This window comes from Meleagris gallopavo, chromosome 10 (genome assembly GCF_905368555.1).
Source record: "Meleagris gallopavo chromosome 10, MGAL_WU_HG_1.1, whole genome shotgun sequence".
Taxonomy (NCBI): Eukaryota; Metazoa; Chordata; class Aves; order Galliformes; family Phasianidae; genus Meleagris; species Meleagris gallopavo.
Window position 1 is genome coordinate 4,549,651 of NC_139413.1, and position 16,705 is coordinate 4,566,355.

Sequence of the window (16,705 nt, forward strand, 5' to 3'; positions counted from 1 at the left end):
GGACTTCAGCAGCTGGATTCCTCTCGCTTATAAGGACATTCACTGGTGGAAGTACTACTTCATCACTGGAGAATAGCCTCTTGTTTTCCTATGGCAGCCCTGGGAGATAGCTGTGCTGGAGAGTCACCGGTTGGTGAGCAGTGATGTGAGGCTCTCATCCTTTTGTCCTGGGTGCTCCCTGAGTGCTGTGCCACCTCTTGGATGCTGATATGAGTATATTTTCTTGTTTTCATATGTTTATTGCCACTGCATTCTCTAGGTAGGTTATTTTAGCACAGCATTTGCTTTTAGGCTCGCTGCGTTTTGAGTAGCCTTATGTGATGTGTGCAAAAGTTCTCAGTAGAACCCTATATCTTTCTCTCTCTCCTTTAGTTGTCTTGGAGGTACTGAATAGTTTTTGCCTTGATCTTGCTTTGGTCCCTTTGTGTGGATTTCAAACTCCGTGCTTCTAGCAGTTCGATTGCAGAGAATTGTCAGTGTCACTGATCTCTCTGAATGCAGCTCTTAGATTCTTCCTTGTGTGTGTGCAGAGCAGAACTGCTGCTTCTAGGGCAGTCTGCTGGCTGGTGTCAGTAATGCCAGCCATCATTAATGCTAGTTCATTAGCAACTCACACCCTCTTCTCCAAACTGCGGGTCCTAGAAGTGCATTTCTACAGGTGAGTGGCCACGCTCCTGGCATCACCTAAAATTGATGGGCTGCTTTTGGGAAATGGAATCAAGCTTGGAAGCAATATACTGGCAAAAGAGGAAAGTCCTGCTTCTTAGAGATGCAAAAACTGCTTTAAAACCCCCACAGGCCTGGAGGATCCTTCTCCCAGATAGCAGTTTTCTCTCCCAAGAAGCAGTTTTCTGTCTTAGAGGAACCACAGTGTTTTGTATGGGCTGCACAGATGATCTTTACTAACTTGTCTTTAGAGATAATTAGCTGGTTTTTTTTGAGAAAATGTGTTTCCTTTGTCTTAACATCAGTGCGTGACTTAAGGTTTGTCTTAAAATGGATGGGGCTGCAGATCCTTTGCATTTTAGTTCCTCAGTTTTGTTTTGGGAAGGTGTAAGGACGACACTATGAGAAGCTGGCCATAAAACTCCTGAGTGGTATTCTGCATTTTGGCTGCTTTTTTTTTTTTCCTGTGCTCATTGTGATATAGTGATGTTCTGTATGTGCTGCAATGTTTACGTGTAAACATACTTAGGAAAGGAAGGGAAAGTGAAGAATGAAATGGTATAATATAATATTAATGTTGCTCTTTTGAATGTTAAAAGAACGTAAACTTGTGTTTCTGCCTCCTTTGATGCCTTTGAAACCTCATCAAAAAGGGAAGTAATGACTTAAGGTTGTGCTAGCTACAAAAAGCATCTTCTTGTTATTTGGAGAGCAAGTCTCTCCCTCTGTGTTGCAGAGAACAAAGCGATGCAAACTGTTTGGAACTGCTCAGATTTGTCACTCTTTTGCCCAAACTGCCTCTAAGAAGAGAGCAGCTGTGCTAATTCCTGCACCGCTTGTTAGTTCAGTGCTATGTGAGCGTGTGCTGGGTTTCTTTCTTAATTAGTTTGTTTCCAGTATGTTATTTCCCTCCTGGTTTTTTTGTTTTGTTTTGTTTTGTTTCCTCTGCTGTGAATCTGTTTTGCTCATTCTCCAGCTCTCTGAAATGCATGTGTGGCTTTGAGCTTAGCACAGGAACACCAGGAGGGTGCTGTAAGCCCCATCTTCCCAGGGTGAGGCTGGTGTAAATCTCGTTTTAGGCTGGTTTAACTAAAAGCCACTTGATGTAGGTGATGCCAGGCGCTGCAGCCGTGTTCAGCTGGGCTTTGGCTTGCCTTAAGGTACACTGGAGCTAATCTTCAGCTAGTAGCTGGGCTGTGAAATAAAGGGAGGTCTGTCTCTTGGCTGGCTCTGGGCTCGTGTTAAGGAATCTGCTTACGGTTGGCACGTGGGTAAACAAAGCTGGCTTCAAAATGACTCATAAGCTGTGCAAACGGTGCTGCTGCTGCTATTTTAGGGAGAAAAGTTTGCTAGGGGGATGATTGTGGATGTAAGTTGTGGGGTCGCCTACCAGCACGTTTACCTGCTCTACTGGTGACCATAGAATCCTTAGAGCTGGAAGGCACCTCTGAGGGCCATCCAGTGCAGCTCCCCTGCAGTGAGCACTGAGCAGATGTGCTGGCATCTCCCCCAGCTCCTCAGGGTTCAGCTCTTTGCAGCCATAGAGGAGATGGAAGCCTGGCTGTGAATTATTCATCCTGATTATGCGCTCCAATGGACATGGTCTACTCTGAATATTATTGCCTAGAATATTAGTCTTTCAGATATTGAAATTTAACCTCCCTTTAAGACTTGTGTAAACAGATCTTGTTGTTGTCGCATTAAATGGCACAAAAGCAGTATCCTCCTCTTACGGAGATGACTTATTCCACTTGACCCCCAGCTGCATTCCAGTGGTAGGCTGGAACAAGGATTAGACCGAGTGGGGAGTAGGAATGCTTCAAGACTGAACTCAAAACCAAAATTAATAGGTGACTTTCATTACAGCTTGATTGACAGGGGAAAAGCTTAGCAGCAGTGCTGGTGCTTGCGCTGTGCAAATTCACCTCTTTGCTTGTTCCAGATGAGAGGTGTGAGATTGGGACCTTCTCAGCATGCCCTGCTTGGTGATATAAACTTACTTCATAGCAGGCTGGCGGTGCCAGAGCACAGAGCGCTCAGGCTGTGGTGCAGATCTGCCTTGGCTGAACTGGTCCGCTCAGGTTCTTGCTCCCAGGTGCTTGTTTCCACAGCTGGGCTAATGAAAGGGCTGTGCACAGCTTGGGAGGCAGCATGAAGGCTGGGTTGGGCACTGCACACCAGCTCCAAGGAAAGGGCTGCACCTGAAGGCAGGTTTCTTTTGCAGGTCTGCAAGCTGCTTATCAGGCTGGCTGTGCAAAGGCTGTAAATCCCTCCTTAATGGCAAGGGGTGACAGCAACATCAGAAATGCTTTTTTTTCCCTCCCTTCCTGCTCTTGCTTTCTGATAATATAAAAAGGCCAGTGCGTCAATTTAACTGGTAGGTACTAGGTTTCATGTTGGTGGTTAAAACGCGAGGGCTGGGAAATAGAAAAGGAGTTCATAAAGCTGGAAGATGGACAGCCAGCTGTGCTCGCAGTGCAGCAGAACATCAAACAGTGCTTTGGGTGTAGCCTAGAGAAACACCACACGTGTGCGGATAGGAGGTCAGAATTTATTGTTGGGCTTTGGAAAAGGCTGCAGCAGGAGGAGTAACAGCAAGATTTACAGTGTGTGTAGGAGGCAGCCTCGGGGTTTGTAGCCATTGCATTCGAAACAAGCGATTAGGCTTTGGGATGAGGCTGTGGCTATTTGGTGAATAATGCCATGTGAATTAAACCCGATGAGTTTCTGTCTCTTTAAAAAGGCACGCTGTGAGCAGGCTCTCCCTGGAAGGAAATCTCATTCTTCTGCATCAGAATCACTTGTAAGATGCTTCAGAACGATGGTCAGGGCCTGCCAGGAGCTTCAGCATCCCTGCGATGCCATGTAGGAGGAGCAGGGGCTGCCAGTACAGCTCCTCTGCTTTGTTACCTAGGCTGAAGAATGCCTGGAGGTCTGTAGCTGTAAGGCAGCAGTGAGGCAGAGCTGTGTACGTTCAGCTAAAAGCTGCAGAGAACACTGAGAATGCACCAATCCGCTGGCATGCACGGTGGGTGCTGTGTGCAGGAGCGTGAGCAGCAGCACAGCCCATCCTGCAGCTCCAGCCCCGGGCTGTGCGCTGCCCTTGCTGCAGAGGAGAGAGCCTTGTTTATCTCCTAGGAGATGGAAAAGCAATTTCTACTTCCTGATGAGAAGCTGACAGGCTATTTGACTTAACAAGAGGGGCCGCCGGTGTGATTGGGAAGAGGAAAATTGCATGCCATAACATAGTGATAGAAATGCAATTTATTTTGCATGTGCTATATAGCTTCAGGCACGCATTTTGGAGGGGTGAGAATTCTACACGTGCTGAAATGCCAGTTCTAAATAGCAGCAAGAAGTGAATTTGGCTTCCAGGCTGTGTCTGCAATCTTGGTCTTATTGCTCCCGCTGTTGATTAGCGTGCTTTTATAAACACTGCCAATGTGATTAGCGTGCCTTTATAAACATTCCCAAGGTGTGTGTGGGGTGAGGGAACCTGGAGCCCTCTGGCGAGCCGAGTGAGCGAGCTGTGACCTCAGGACTGCCTTGTCCCATGGCTGCAGGCGTGCCCTGATGTGTGGCCAGGATGGCTGTCCTGGTGCCACCACTGCCCATCCGTGTCCCCATGCTGAGCCCAGGTGTGCTTCTGAACGGCTGCTCCCTGTGAGCACAGCTGTAGCAGTGACTCACAGGCAAGGCAGCTGAGTGGGGTAATAATGAGCAGGATTGGCTGATACACCTATAAAGCAAATTCTATAAATAGCTGAAAGGGATTGGGCCAATACTGCTGTGTTTTGGTGTGACTTTGGCTTCCATCATCAGCGATAGCAGTGAAAAGGCAAGGAAGTAACCAATCTGAGAACCCCATATGGCATTCTGCCTTTCTTGGAGCCTTGCTCATGCCAGATTTCCTTGAACTCCACGGCAATCCAAGACAAAGGTTTCATTTCCCCCCACCCAGTTACAGGGTAATGCATTTCTCTGTTAGCAGCTGGGTCAGGACTTGGTTCTGCACTGACCTTGATGAGCACAGGTGCAAGAAAATGTTTCTTGGAGGCTGTGTGTCCTTTTAAAGCCTTTAAGAGGCTGTAATTAATGGAGTTGCCTAGAGACAAGAAGGCTTCCCGGGGAGGAGAAAGGAGACCTTCCCAGGGAGGATAAAGAAGGAGCATCTTTTGGCTGAGCTGGGTTAGTGTCGGTGCTCACAAATGATAGCCCTCTTAACACAGGCTTCGTCTCCAGCTTTCAGATGCTGCATGCTCTTAACGTGCAACATTCACTTACAGCATAGCTCTGTAAGGGTGCTGGTAAGATTTGTTCATTAAAACTTCATGTTTCAGAGGTTAGATGCTAAAATATGGAGCCGGAAGAAAGCAAAGCAGGATGCCAAGCTTGAAGCATTTGCCACACCTGATGGGATGCATCTGCTGTAATAATCCTGGTTGCAGGACAACTGCTCTTTCTGGTGAGCACATCACACCCTGCAAAAATACCCCATATCAGGTGTGAGTTTGAGCAGTGCATTAGCAGCAGGGAGCCCGCCACAGCTTTCATACCCTTCTCTTCAGCAGATGTCACCTTGGTGAAGCCCCAGAAGGCGTGAAGCAGCAGGAGGGATGGCGAGGGGTCCCGCGTCCCTCTGCCTGTGCGTAGCTGTCTGCTCTGAGCCATTCTGTGAGCAGACCTTGCCAGGCTGCTTCGGGGTCTGCTTTGTGGCCACGCGCGGCCCTGTTTTTCCCCAGCCTGCTGCCTTTGGCCCTGGAGCTCCCGACCTCTGAAGGCAGAAGTTGTGTTTGCTGCTGTCGGCGTTCAGTAAGGCTTGAGCTGGAGTCCCAAAGGCTCCAGGGGCACCGAGTGTCTCCAGTTTTAGAAATCCGGCTGCAGCTCAGTCAGAATTGATCCGTGCTGATTTCCCTTTCGGTTCCTCCTGCTCGCAGCTGGCTCCTGCGGGTTTTGTTCCGCCTTTGTTCCCAGCTGATGGAGCTGGTTGGTGCACGCTCATGCTAATGGAGCCGCTCGCCTTCCGGCTGGGGAGGAATTCAGCGTTGGGAGGTGTGTGATCTGGGCTTGGACTTGCCTAAGCACAAATTCGAGTAATGAATTAGTCATCAGCCATGGATTTCATGGCCCTGGGGACACGGATCCTGCGGCTGGTGCAGCCCAGCTGTCAGTCAGGAGCTGCTGATGCAGGAACTTCTCGCAGCCTGAGAAGGTTCCCCCAGCCCTGCTAATATGGGGAAGGGAGGTTGCCAGAGCCTCGAGCTGGTATTTCAGTAGCAGCGTGCCTGCTTTACAGCGTGTCCTTCAAGGCTTCGGCCTCTTCACCTAACTCAAATAAAAGTATGCCTTAACAGGGTAATTAGAAACCTAAGGCAGCACACCCAAATTACAGTAGTTCTGCCATCTTCTGCATGCAAGGTAATTTTACCTGTTTTGTGGTAAGCAGGACATGGCAGGGGATACTCCATCCTCCATCAGTTTCAGTAGTGATCCCATGGTTACTGAGGTATAGGGGTGATGTGGAGCGGGTCTGGGAAGAGATGCTTCTACTCCTCTTTCTTGTCCTTGCCCACCACCTTGTTTTTTTCCCCCTTTTTTGTTAGCATTGCACTGTGGCGTGTGCCTTGTGGTGGCTGGCCTCAAGCATGATGATTATTCTGAGAGGTATGCAAGCTTTATTTACCAAGAAATTATGAGTTTGTGTGCTTTTTGTACATAGCTGGAGCAGTCTCTCTGGGGACAATTAGGCTAATGTCGATTTATGCGTTTTCCCATCATAACTCCCACCTATGCTGATTCTTTGCAGAGTGTCTGTTATGGCTCCTGGCCAGTGAGTCAGTTTTTCTGTTGCCTTTGTCAGGCAAACACCACGTGCAGCAGCAGATATGGGTGATTCCCCCTGTAGCGGGGGGTAGTGGCTCAAGAGACTCAAGATGATGGTTGCTACTGTGGGATTCTGTATGATTTTATTTGAAGACGGAATTATGATGCCCAACTTTGTGCAAGTTGCAGGTGTCCCACCTGAAATGTTCTGATTAAAGAAAAACCCCCAAACTATAAATGTTCATCCAGAAGGTAGACAGGAAGGAGTGTAGACAGTGTCAAACACCACAGCTGCCTGGAGTTCTCTTGCAAGTATCCATCAGACCTTAAAGTCTTCATGTGGTCCTGCTGCTATGAAGCAGAAGAAATAAAAATCAAACATCTCCAATGAAAACATTTGGCTCAAGGAGCAGAGGATACTTCCACAGTTATGCTCCCATTCTTATGTTTGCTTTTTGCAGGCATTTGGCAAGACTGTGCCAACGTGTTTTGGGCAGCTAGAAAAGGAGTATTTTGTTATTTTCTGGTTTCCTAATTGTAAGTTCATTTGCAGAAGTTAGAAATGAAGCTGTACGCTTGGTTGCTTGAGCGTTGTGTTGAATACCATTGCTTTATAAATAGCACCTTCAGGGTTGGCACCTTCTCTGTATGGAAGGTGTCCGAGCCTCATTTGTAGATTTGGATTTGGTCATCATGTTGTCACGCTGCTCTGCTTTTAATGTTTCAAGACACACGCTGGCGAGAGTGCCTAATGCTACAGCCCGCTTCTGGTTTGTATTTAGTTCAGCTCTGCCCTGCTGGGAGCAGGCACAGCTGCTGGGTGCTCACAGCTTCTGAACTATGCAACGCTAATTCTGCTTTGGATCACGTTGCTCCGATCTTCATTTGAAAGTTAATTGATCAGATCTTCAGTTTTCCACATCGGAGGGCAGTAGGAGGAGAGTATCTGCGCGGAGCACAAGGGCTCAGATGGCCCTGGAAGCCTAAACAAAGTGGGGAGAATGCTGGCTGCCAATGAGTTTGCTGGGTTTTATCATTTGCTCCTCAAATGCTTTGCCTTTAGTGGGGCTGTTTGTTGATGGAGAGGATGGTTGATAGAATCATTAAGGCTGGAGAAGACCTCTAAGATCATCAGGTCCAACCATCAGCCTGTGCCCACCACTTCCCGCATCCCTCAGTGCTGCATCTCCGTAATTCCCAGGGACGGTGATTCCACCACTCCCTGGGCAGCCTATGCCAATGCACACCACTCTTTCCAAGAGGAAATGTTTCCTAATACCCACCCTGATCCTTCCCTGGTGCAACTCAAGGCTGCTACCTTTCATCCTCTTGTTCAGTTGCAAAGACCTTGGCTAGGTCTGAGAGGAGCCCGAGAAGGGCTGGGTGCTGCAGGGTCTGCCTGTGGGTGCTGGATTCAGTGGGCACCGTCCCTTCCTCCAGGACTCTAATAACAAGTGGCCTATCTAACCAAGTGTCCTCACATAGATTCATTTACAAATACTCTGAATCTTTACTTGAGGAAGCCAGTTCCGTTGCTGGCTGCTTGGTGCTTGCTTTCAGGCTGGAAGGCTTTGGGAAGATGCCTGCTGTCAGAATGCGACCGTTCCACACATCTGTGTGCCGAACGCAAACAGCTCTGCAGCTGATCAAAGAGGGAGGATTGCACTGCTGCCACGAACTAAACGGGCAAGTGGGGATGAGTGGCAGCTCTGCTGCAGGCCTACCTGAGCACACAGCCTCTTTGTTGTCAGCGGGGTAATGCGAATCATCTGTTGGTGTGATTGTTTGGTTTTGTTGATCGCAGAGATGTTCTTTGTTCTGTTGGAATATTTATCCTCGCATTTCAAAGCCCCGACAACTGGGTTAGTTGTGATGGAAGGCCATCTTTGGTGTAGCTACGTATGCGGTGAAAAGTTCACCCAAGTCTGAGGAATATAGGGCATCCTTTGGAGTTCTGTGAACACTTTTCATATAGAAAAAAAGAGAGATTTTGATTTGCACACATGCATCAATAGTCAGAGCATGCAGGCACATCCTTGGTGAGAGGTGAGTTATCTGAGGGCAGCTGTACAACTTCATCTCTACACCTAATCCTATGGGTTTTGTTACATCCCAGCACCTTATATCCTGCAATTCTTACAGGCAAGTGTTGTATTTATGATTGTATTGCGGGTGTTTTGACTGGCCTTTGTGCCTCTGTAAAAAATACATGCCTCCAGAGGGATGTATTCTACCTATATGTACGGTGAGCAGTTGTTATCAGTCAATCTTCCTCACTTCAGGAAAAAAAAAAAACAGGCTTTAAGCAAACATTACCCATTGCCACGTATGGTTTTTACACAACAGATCCGAATTTAAAATGACGTGCAGAAAGCCGATTTGTTTTAAGTTGCCTGTGAACCGTAGCCGAAGCAAGTCCTGATGGTCTCTGACCTGTTACTAAGAAATGAAATGAATAGCACAGGCTTTGGTCTGTCCGTCTCACAGTTGAATCTGCTGAAGCGCCGCATGCCTCTGCCCAGAAGCAGGGCTGAAGAAGTGACCCAGCTGCTGCCAGCTGTGCTGCTTCCAGTGTACAACGAGCTCCTGCTCTTCTTTTGCATGGTTACTCTACCTTAAATTAGGAAACCAGTTTGAAGTTGAGGTCTTTCCTGCTAAACCAGGAGCAGAAATACGTCAGTGTGTCAACTGCAATCTGTTCCCAGTTATTGCTCCTGTCACATCGGTTGCGTTCACAGTACGAGGAGTATTTGTGTTATCAGACCATCAGAGCAGCAGTTTCTGAGCCCGCTTGCATCTTACTTTCATGCTCTGCGATGTTTTATCTGCCTGGATAGCTAATTTAGAGCCCAGCAACTGAAGATGGCTGTATGTTCCATACAAGTGAAGCGCAAGGACTTGCGACTGCTAGGGAAAAAAGGGGGGCAGAGGAGACAGAATATTGTGGGATGGCATCTGGGTGAAGAGTCTCATTGCATCAAACTGTTTTCTCTCCATGCAGTCATTAAATCTTTTCTCTCTTTCTCATGGAGGAGTAGACAAGAATAAGCTCGGGGCTTTCACTGCTTTGCCATACATTGCCTACATATGACATCGTTTCCTTGGAGCTGTTAGAATGGCTCTGTTGGATTGCCTTAGAGGTATCTCTCAGCTTGCTTGTCTCCTAAGAAAAAGTCTCACATCTTGGAATAACATTATTTTTGCCTCAGGATAACCTTGGTTGGCTTTATAGTGCCAGTTAGGTTTTGTTAACTGAGTGTTTATGGATCCCATACTAACTTGCTTCGCCCTGAAGAGGTCGGGCCATTGGACCCAGGGCTCTTTTTAGGTCCCTTCCAGCTGAATATCCTACACTATTTGCTCAGGAATGGCTATTCTGCTGCGGGATGGCAGGGGAAAGCCCAGAACATTTGTGTGTGGCACGTTTTTGTTGACGTTACATTGCTTGGGAGGATGTTGCCTCCTCTGCTGGGTCATCTATTCCTTTTTTTTTTCTTTTTTTTTTCCCCCCTCCTTTTCCCTCAGTTTTTTCTAAAGTGTTGTTGAAAGTCTGGATATGAGTCAGCATATTGAAAACCACAGGCTTTGGGTTGGGCTGAAGTTGGCAGTTTTGGCTTTTAGCTCATTGCCTGGGAGTGGAAGGTATTGAAGGAGTACATGTGTGCTGCTGTGCCTCCTGTTACAAACATGGACGGTGTAGGCTGTGACGGTTCAAAATTCATTTGTGCTTTTGTTCGGGGTGAGAAATGTGTAGGTTCTCTGCGACTTGTAGCTTGTTCTTTCTTTCTTTATTTATTTTTTTCTATTCCATTCTTCTGTGTGCTTGCTGAGTCAAGCCACCGTGCTTTTGTTTTCACTGAGCTGCGCTCTTGTAAGCTGTCCTGTGTGGTTTTTTCCCAAAGTGATCCTTTTGGTGTAAGGATGCTCAGCATTGCCTGGGGCACAGAGCCCTGGGGGTGTCCCTGTGCTGAGCAGTTGCTGCCTGTTGTGCTGAGCTGGGCCCTTTGCCTTGGAAGGCCTGTGGCTCCTTGCTTTCAAAGGAGAATCAGTGCATGTTATTTTTAGGGCTTGGCAGGGAGAAAAGGGTGTAAATAATTTTTATGAGTTCCATTTTGAAAACGGCAGCTTTGGGATGCGCAAAAGGTGGACATACTGTTCTATGAAAGCATATTGAGAATAACATTCCAGGAATGTAGGGGTTTTTTTTATACTTAAGCTGTTTAAGATTCCACTTGGTGTACTTGAAGCATTTCCTTTTGAAGGTGGTGATGTGCCTTTGATTTGGAGTCCGCTGTCGCCTTCTATCAGCTGTGTGGAATTAATCTTGTGCTCAGACACCAAGTTCTGAAGGGTGGAAACAATCTCCTGCTGTTGGGTGTAAAGTGTGCAGGAGCTGCCCCTGCTGCCAATGGTACTTTGCCTGGGACTTCTGTAAGGGGCTTCTTGCTGTAAGGATGCTTATGCCATGGGAGAAACTTTACTGATGTCGATTTATTTTCTTCCTATTTCTGCACACCTCGTTGGGAATTCATGTAATCCAGCAGAGGTTCCAAGACACTTAAGGATTTGCAATGTTGGAGTGATTCATTAACTTTTTTAATTATGTGATTGCTAGGACACGTCTGAATGCTTCAGGGCAAATAGTCTGGAGATAAATACATGGATACCTGGGGTAAATAAATGCCTTACGTGCATCTGGGAAGCTGTTGAGACACTCCAGATTTTAGCCAAAAAAGCAAAATGGGATGGCTGGTCAGCTAATACACACCTGTTGAGTGTGGGCATCTTTCCTTAGCAGTGACTTGATGGACTAAAAACCCCACAGCAGGATTTTCCCCCAGGGATTAATGGTGCAGGGTTCAGATTGTTGGTGTTCTGAGTGTTCTTTGGCCTGTGCAAATCAATAGAGGCAGTTTCTTAAAAACTTTTTTCTTTTTTTTACAGCTACAAAGGCAAAAACCCTTTCTCTGTGAAGGAAACTGAAGCAAGCAGATCTATATTTGCCCCTGATTGATGCGGGCAGCTCCAAGCTGCAGTGTCAGAACGCTGAGCTAGGATGTGTTCATTTCATTAAATCAAGTACATGGAAGTGGTGGTAAAAGGAGCTGCTTACTTGAAAAAGTGTGTTTTTTAAAAAGCAGTAGACCTGAATATTTCCATTTTAACATTCTGTTTGGGAAGGTACAATGTTCCAGCTGGCTCTGGTAACCAAAGGATACCTTGAAGGAGAGGCATGGTTGAGGTATGTGGGACACAGCTCCTGTTCTCCAACTGCAGGCAAGAACTGGTTTTCTTGCAGTTCCTTTAGAGAAACAATCAGGCTCATTAAGATGATTAATTACTGCAGTTTTCAGTCATTAATCTTTTGGAGCACCAATATATATAGTGTGCAGTAAAATCCATTAGCGTGCCATGGCTCTGTGCTAACAGCTGAGTTCTGCTCCTCTTTGTAGCAGTAGTGAGGTAGATGCATGTAGATGACAATGGAGTAAAACAGATTCCATACAAAGGAAAATACTTTATTTGATGAACAAGATATGCTTGTTCTCTTACTCCTCAGTAGCAGAATGACTTACGTGGGGTACAGCATGTCATTAGAGCTATTAAAAGTTATTAAATGGAACTGAGGAAGGCGTGATATGGGAAAGGAGCAAATTGGTGCATCATTCTATACAGCTTTGGCCCTGTGTCTGGTTGATGATCCATAGGAGAACTCATTTAAAGCTTGTTTATTTAAACTACTTATTGTACAGTTCAGCAGCCTTGGAAAATGAGGGTGAGGGAGACACGGACTCTGTGAGTTTACAGACTTTTTATATGTTAATTTAATGTAATGTACAAACATCTCTTTAATTATAAAGGATGAGAAAAGCAGATGATTAACTAGGGGCTGCAAATAGGCATTCAATTCACGTTCAGACATCACTGCTTCTTGTTTCTGAAGTGATGCCCAGATATGTATGGCTGTGTGTGCATATGGTATCACGGTTCAGAGTAGGTAGCGCACTGTCTCTTGCCTGGGAACAAATGATCCTATTTGATGTGGGAAGGATGAATTGTTTTCCAATCGTAGAGGCGTCTCGTGGTGTTTACACAAGCAGAGTCAAGGTTTCAGATAAATCACGGGTTTCGTGTGACTGTGATTTGAGTGACTCCGGTGCAATGGAAATAAGCACTCAACCGGACCTGCTGACTTCTAGGCTGCGTTTCAGAACCTTGTGGAAATGCTAAGGAAAGCAATGCTCAGAGAAATTCTACACAACCTGAGTATCTGCTTGAAATATGAAATACCTGAAAAGATAGCACCTGAGCTTTAGGAAGAATGAGGTGAAGCTTAAGATAACTGCAATGACAAAACATTGGCTGAAGGCTCATCCCCAGATCCAGAGTGGTGGGTAAAATCCCATGCAGCTACACAGATAAATATGTGATTATTCCCTCATTCCCACTTGTATCACAAGTGATTATTTACATCTTAGAAATTGATGTTTCTGACTTAAGTCTTCAGGGTATTCCTGATGCTGCTCTTCAGCTGATTGCAGAAACTAATTGGGAGAGAGAGATTTACGGCTACAGTTAACTCACAACGTCGGGGTGTTTTCATTCGAGTCAGTCCAGACAGAGGTTGACCTCCTCTGTGTGAACTCATAATTCAGATCTCAAAGAACAAGAAGCAAAACCTCACACTTTTAACATCTGTTGCAGAGCAAAAAGGAGGCGAATAATAGCGAGGTTAACTTCTTAAAATCCTGGGCTACAGGAAGAGTGCTTAGAAAGAGATGTTTATTTAGAGTGCGCAGTGGTGGTGCTGTTATTCTTCGTAGGGTGCAAAGCTCCGAGTTGTTTCAGGGCTTGGTACGTCTCCTCTGGTCGAAGCATTGTAGGTGCTGTGTGTCCTGGGCTTTGGAGCTGGACATCCCTGGAGGCAGAGGAGACCATTCCTTCCGTAGCGATGAACCTGATTCTGCAATACGATGCCTTTGAATCTCTGTGATCTTCCTCTGGATGCTTTTGGTAGCTCTAACTTTCAGAAAACTTCTTCAGAAAACTTTCTTCACTCAGTTCCAGCTTCAATGGGTGTCGAATTGAATACCCTTTGTTGAGCGTAAGGCGCCTGTTATCTGTTTTGGCAGCCTTCAGTCTGCAGCATTCAAAGAAAAACGCTTCCCTCAGCGCTGCAGGTTTTCTTCTTTTGCTTTGACATCTTCAAACAACTTAATTTTGTGGAGTTCGTCCATTTCCCAAAGTTTCTTATCTCTGCCATCCAGGCTCGAGGATTCGCGTGCAGATCGAATATTTGGGGCTGTGGGAAGGAAAGGTTTGGAGGTAAGAAGTGGCGTTATCTCGTTTATTGGTTACTTCTGCATTTCTGCCATTGAATTTTGTTTGCACAATCAACCAGCTTAAAATGAGGTCCGTTTGGAACTGACTGAAATGTGGAAAATGACTTCTGCGCTGTCACATATGATGGCATCCATGTGTTGCTTGAATGCAGTTGGAAGAGTGGTGCTTGTGCTGGTGACATGGGTTGGTAGAGCTGGGGCTCCTGTCTCTCATGGGGTTGCTGAGGTCTGGCAAGACTTCCAGCTGTGATGGCAGTATGGAGATCCCTTAATGCACAAGGCAGGGTTGGGCACTGTTTTACCACTGCCTGCAGTAGGGATGACGTGTGCTTCCACCAGGTCTGAGCTGCATTAAACTGCTTTAATCTTGTAAATTGACTTATTCTTCACTTGCTCAGAGGAGCTTGCTCAGAGCTTTTAGGCTGCTAATGCCCTAAGTACAGCACAACGCCTACAAGCCAATTACAGAAAGCAGTGACTTGAGGAAGGGGAACTTTGGAATTAGCCCTTCTGATAGAAAGCAGTGCAGAGCACACCAATCCCCAGTGCTTTGCTTGCTTTGCTCGGTGCTGGTGAGTGCAGACCAGCTGGCAACAAGCAGCTTTTTGTGGCCGTTCTTGCAGCCCAAGTGAGATATTTGAGACTAATAAGCTGTGTTACCATTGAGAAAAAGGATGTCAGGTCTTTTCCCTTGGGCTGTCTCCAAACCTCCATCAAACAATGGTGCTTCAGTTAGGGCTGTGGGCAGGTTCTGGCAGGAGCACTCAGGAGTGCTGCAGTGCTGGTTGAGCTGCTGCAAACTGCTCACCTGGATGTGAATCGAGGGGGGAAAAGGAAAAAGAAGAGGAAAGAAAGGCTTTGTGTAATACTTAAAAAAAAATATATATATATATATATTTATTTTATATATAGTAATAATGACTTGTTTTCCGTAAAAGTGTTACTTGAAGAATGCATCAACACTTTCGGGCTAGAAAAATGTGGGGTTTTTCTCTGCTGTTCATGGGTACAATCAAGGGGACTTTGTTCACGCTTGGAAGACGTGACTTGAACTAGCAGCAGAGCATAAGAACCTCCTGCTGGAGATGTGGCTTTCTGAGAGTTGATCATGTGAGAGTATTTTTGTGAGAAAACAACATAACTGTTCACTTTGTGCTAGCAATTAGGCCATCTTTTACTAAAGGCTGGGTTTATAAAAAAACCAACAAACTGAAATGAGCACCATTTGCAATGGGCTGTCTGAAATTTTAGTAACTGACTCTTATTGCTGTATTTTTTTTAATGTTGCAGGGAAGAGAAAATCGAGAATAAATTGGCGAGTACACCACACACTGGTGTCTTATCTCCAGCTTTATATTTAGAATTGAGTTTAAAATAAGAGTTCCTTTTGTTTTTAGGTTTGGGCCATATGTGCTGCTGTCTCTATAAAATGCGAGTGAAGCTAATTAGCTACAAATGAAACACCAAACTGCTTTGGGTGCGGGTTACTGCGCACGGTCTCGATGGAGTGATGCTCATGATTATCCTCTCCCATGACCAACTTCTGAGCGTATGGTCTGGTTCCATCAGAAGACCTTGGTATTACTGAGTTCCTACAGGATTTTGTAAGAAGAGGCAGTGCTCATTGCTGGGTTTGGGAGAAAGCTGAGGTGAGCCGTGGCAGCTCTGGGAGACGAGTTTGATTTACTGTGTTGCGGTGTTGAGGGAGATAATAGATACCAGTGTGGAGCTCGCTTCCATTACTGTTGTTTTTGCTGCCAGTGTATCAACACGTTAGGAAATATCTGCATAAATATGGGGGTATGATATGTCCTGAAAGCACTGCTGGAGTTTCCAATTCCACTTCTGTATTGTTGATGGTTACTCACATAGCCAGTAAGCTGAGCACCAGCAGGATCATCCTGCTGGAAATGGATTACCTCTGTGAAATGCTATAGAGCCAAGGAATGAATTTGTTTCCGAGGTATTTGGGCTGTACGGGGTTGCCAACCATATACTGAAAGAAGAGTATTTAGTTCCAGATCTGGCGCAGGTAGGCAGATGCACAGACTGGGAGCACGAGAGCGCATCGGTGATTATTTGGTGTAGTTTGAAGCACAAGGAGCTTTCTAAATCTTGCAAACTAAATTTGATTCCTACATAGAAATTAGAAGCCTGCAGAAATTGGAATGTGTTCTTAAGACAACTTTCATCTTATTTTAGACGAACGTCTCATTAGGTCACTCCTCTTTCTGTTCTGAAGCTCGCACTGCCACAACATCATAATTAAATGGGATTCATTTTCCAATTTTAACATATATTGTTTGATGGTTGTTTTGTTTCGTTGGGGTTTTTTTTTTTTAGACAATGTACTGGAATAGCTTAACTTGAAATGGTAAGAAAAAGATTGCTCTTCACCAAAGAATTGAGGGAATTGTACCAATATTTATTCAGTTTCTATAGCTGATAATTTGTTTCAGGTTCATGTCTGTGGGCGATCAGCCGTGTCTGTCTTCTAGTTAAGGAAAGCCTCTGATCTGATCTCCAGTTAATCACCGTGATCTTTTGAGGCTTCATAGCTGCTGAAATAATGGGAATTTATCCTTTTTATTGCAGTGTCAGTAGTGGCGGGATTTTAGCATATATTGAATATTGCACAAGATGCTAAAGTTCAGTAACTCTTTATATGAGACCTCTCTACCCAGGCTGATCAGTGGGATTGGGTGGATGATGCTGTAGGGATCCCTCCTCTAGGTAGGGGTCATATTGATTTTGATTCTGGAGGAAAAGGAATGGGAAGGGGAGATGAATTCACTGGTAGCTTGTCCTTAACTATTGGAACTCCTGGGCACTCGGGCCTTCAGTATCATTGTTAGCTTGTCTTCACATCTGCC

At 45.8% G+C, this 16,705-nt stretch overlaps 1 protein-coding gene across 1 annotated transcript in view; it reads left to right on the forward strand.

Annotated features, from left to right (window-relative positions):
* XPR1 (xenotropic and polytropic retrovirus receptor 1) overlaps window positions 1-16,705 on the forward strand; it is a 76,467-nt gene that overhangs the window by 3,909 nt on the left and 55,853 nt on the right. The gene's annotated exons all lie outside the window — the stretch shown is intronic.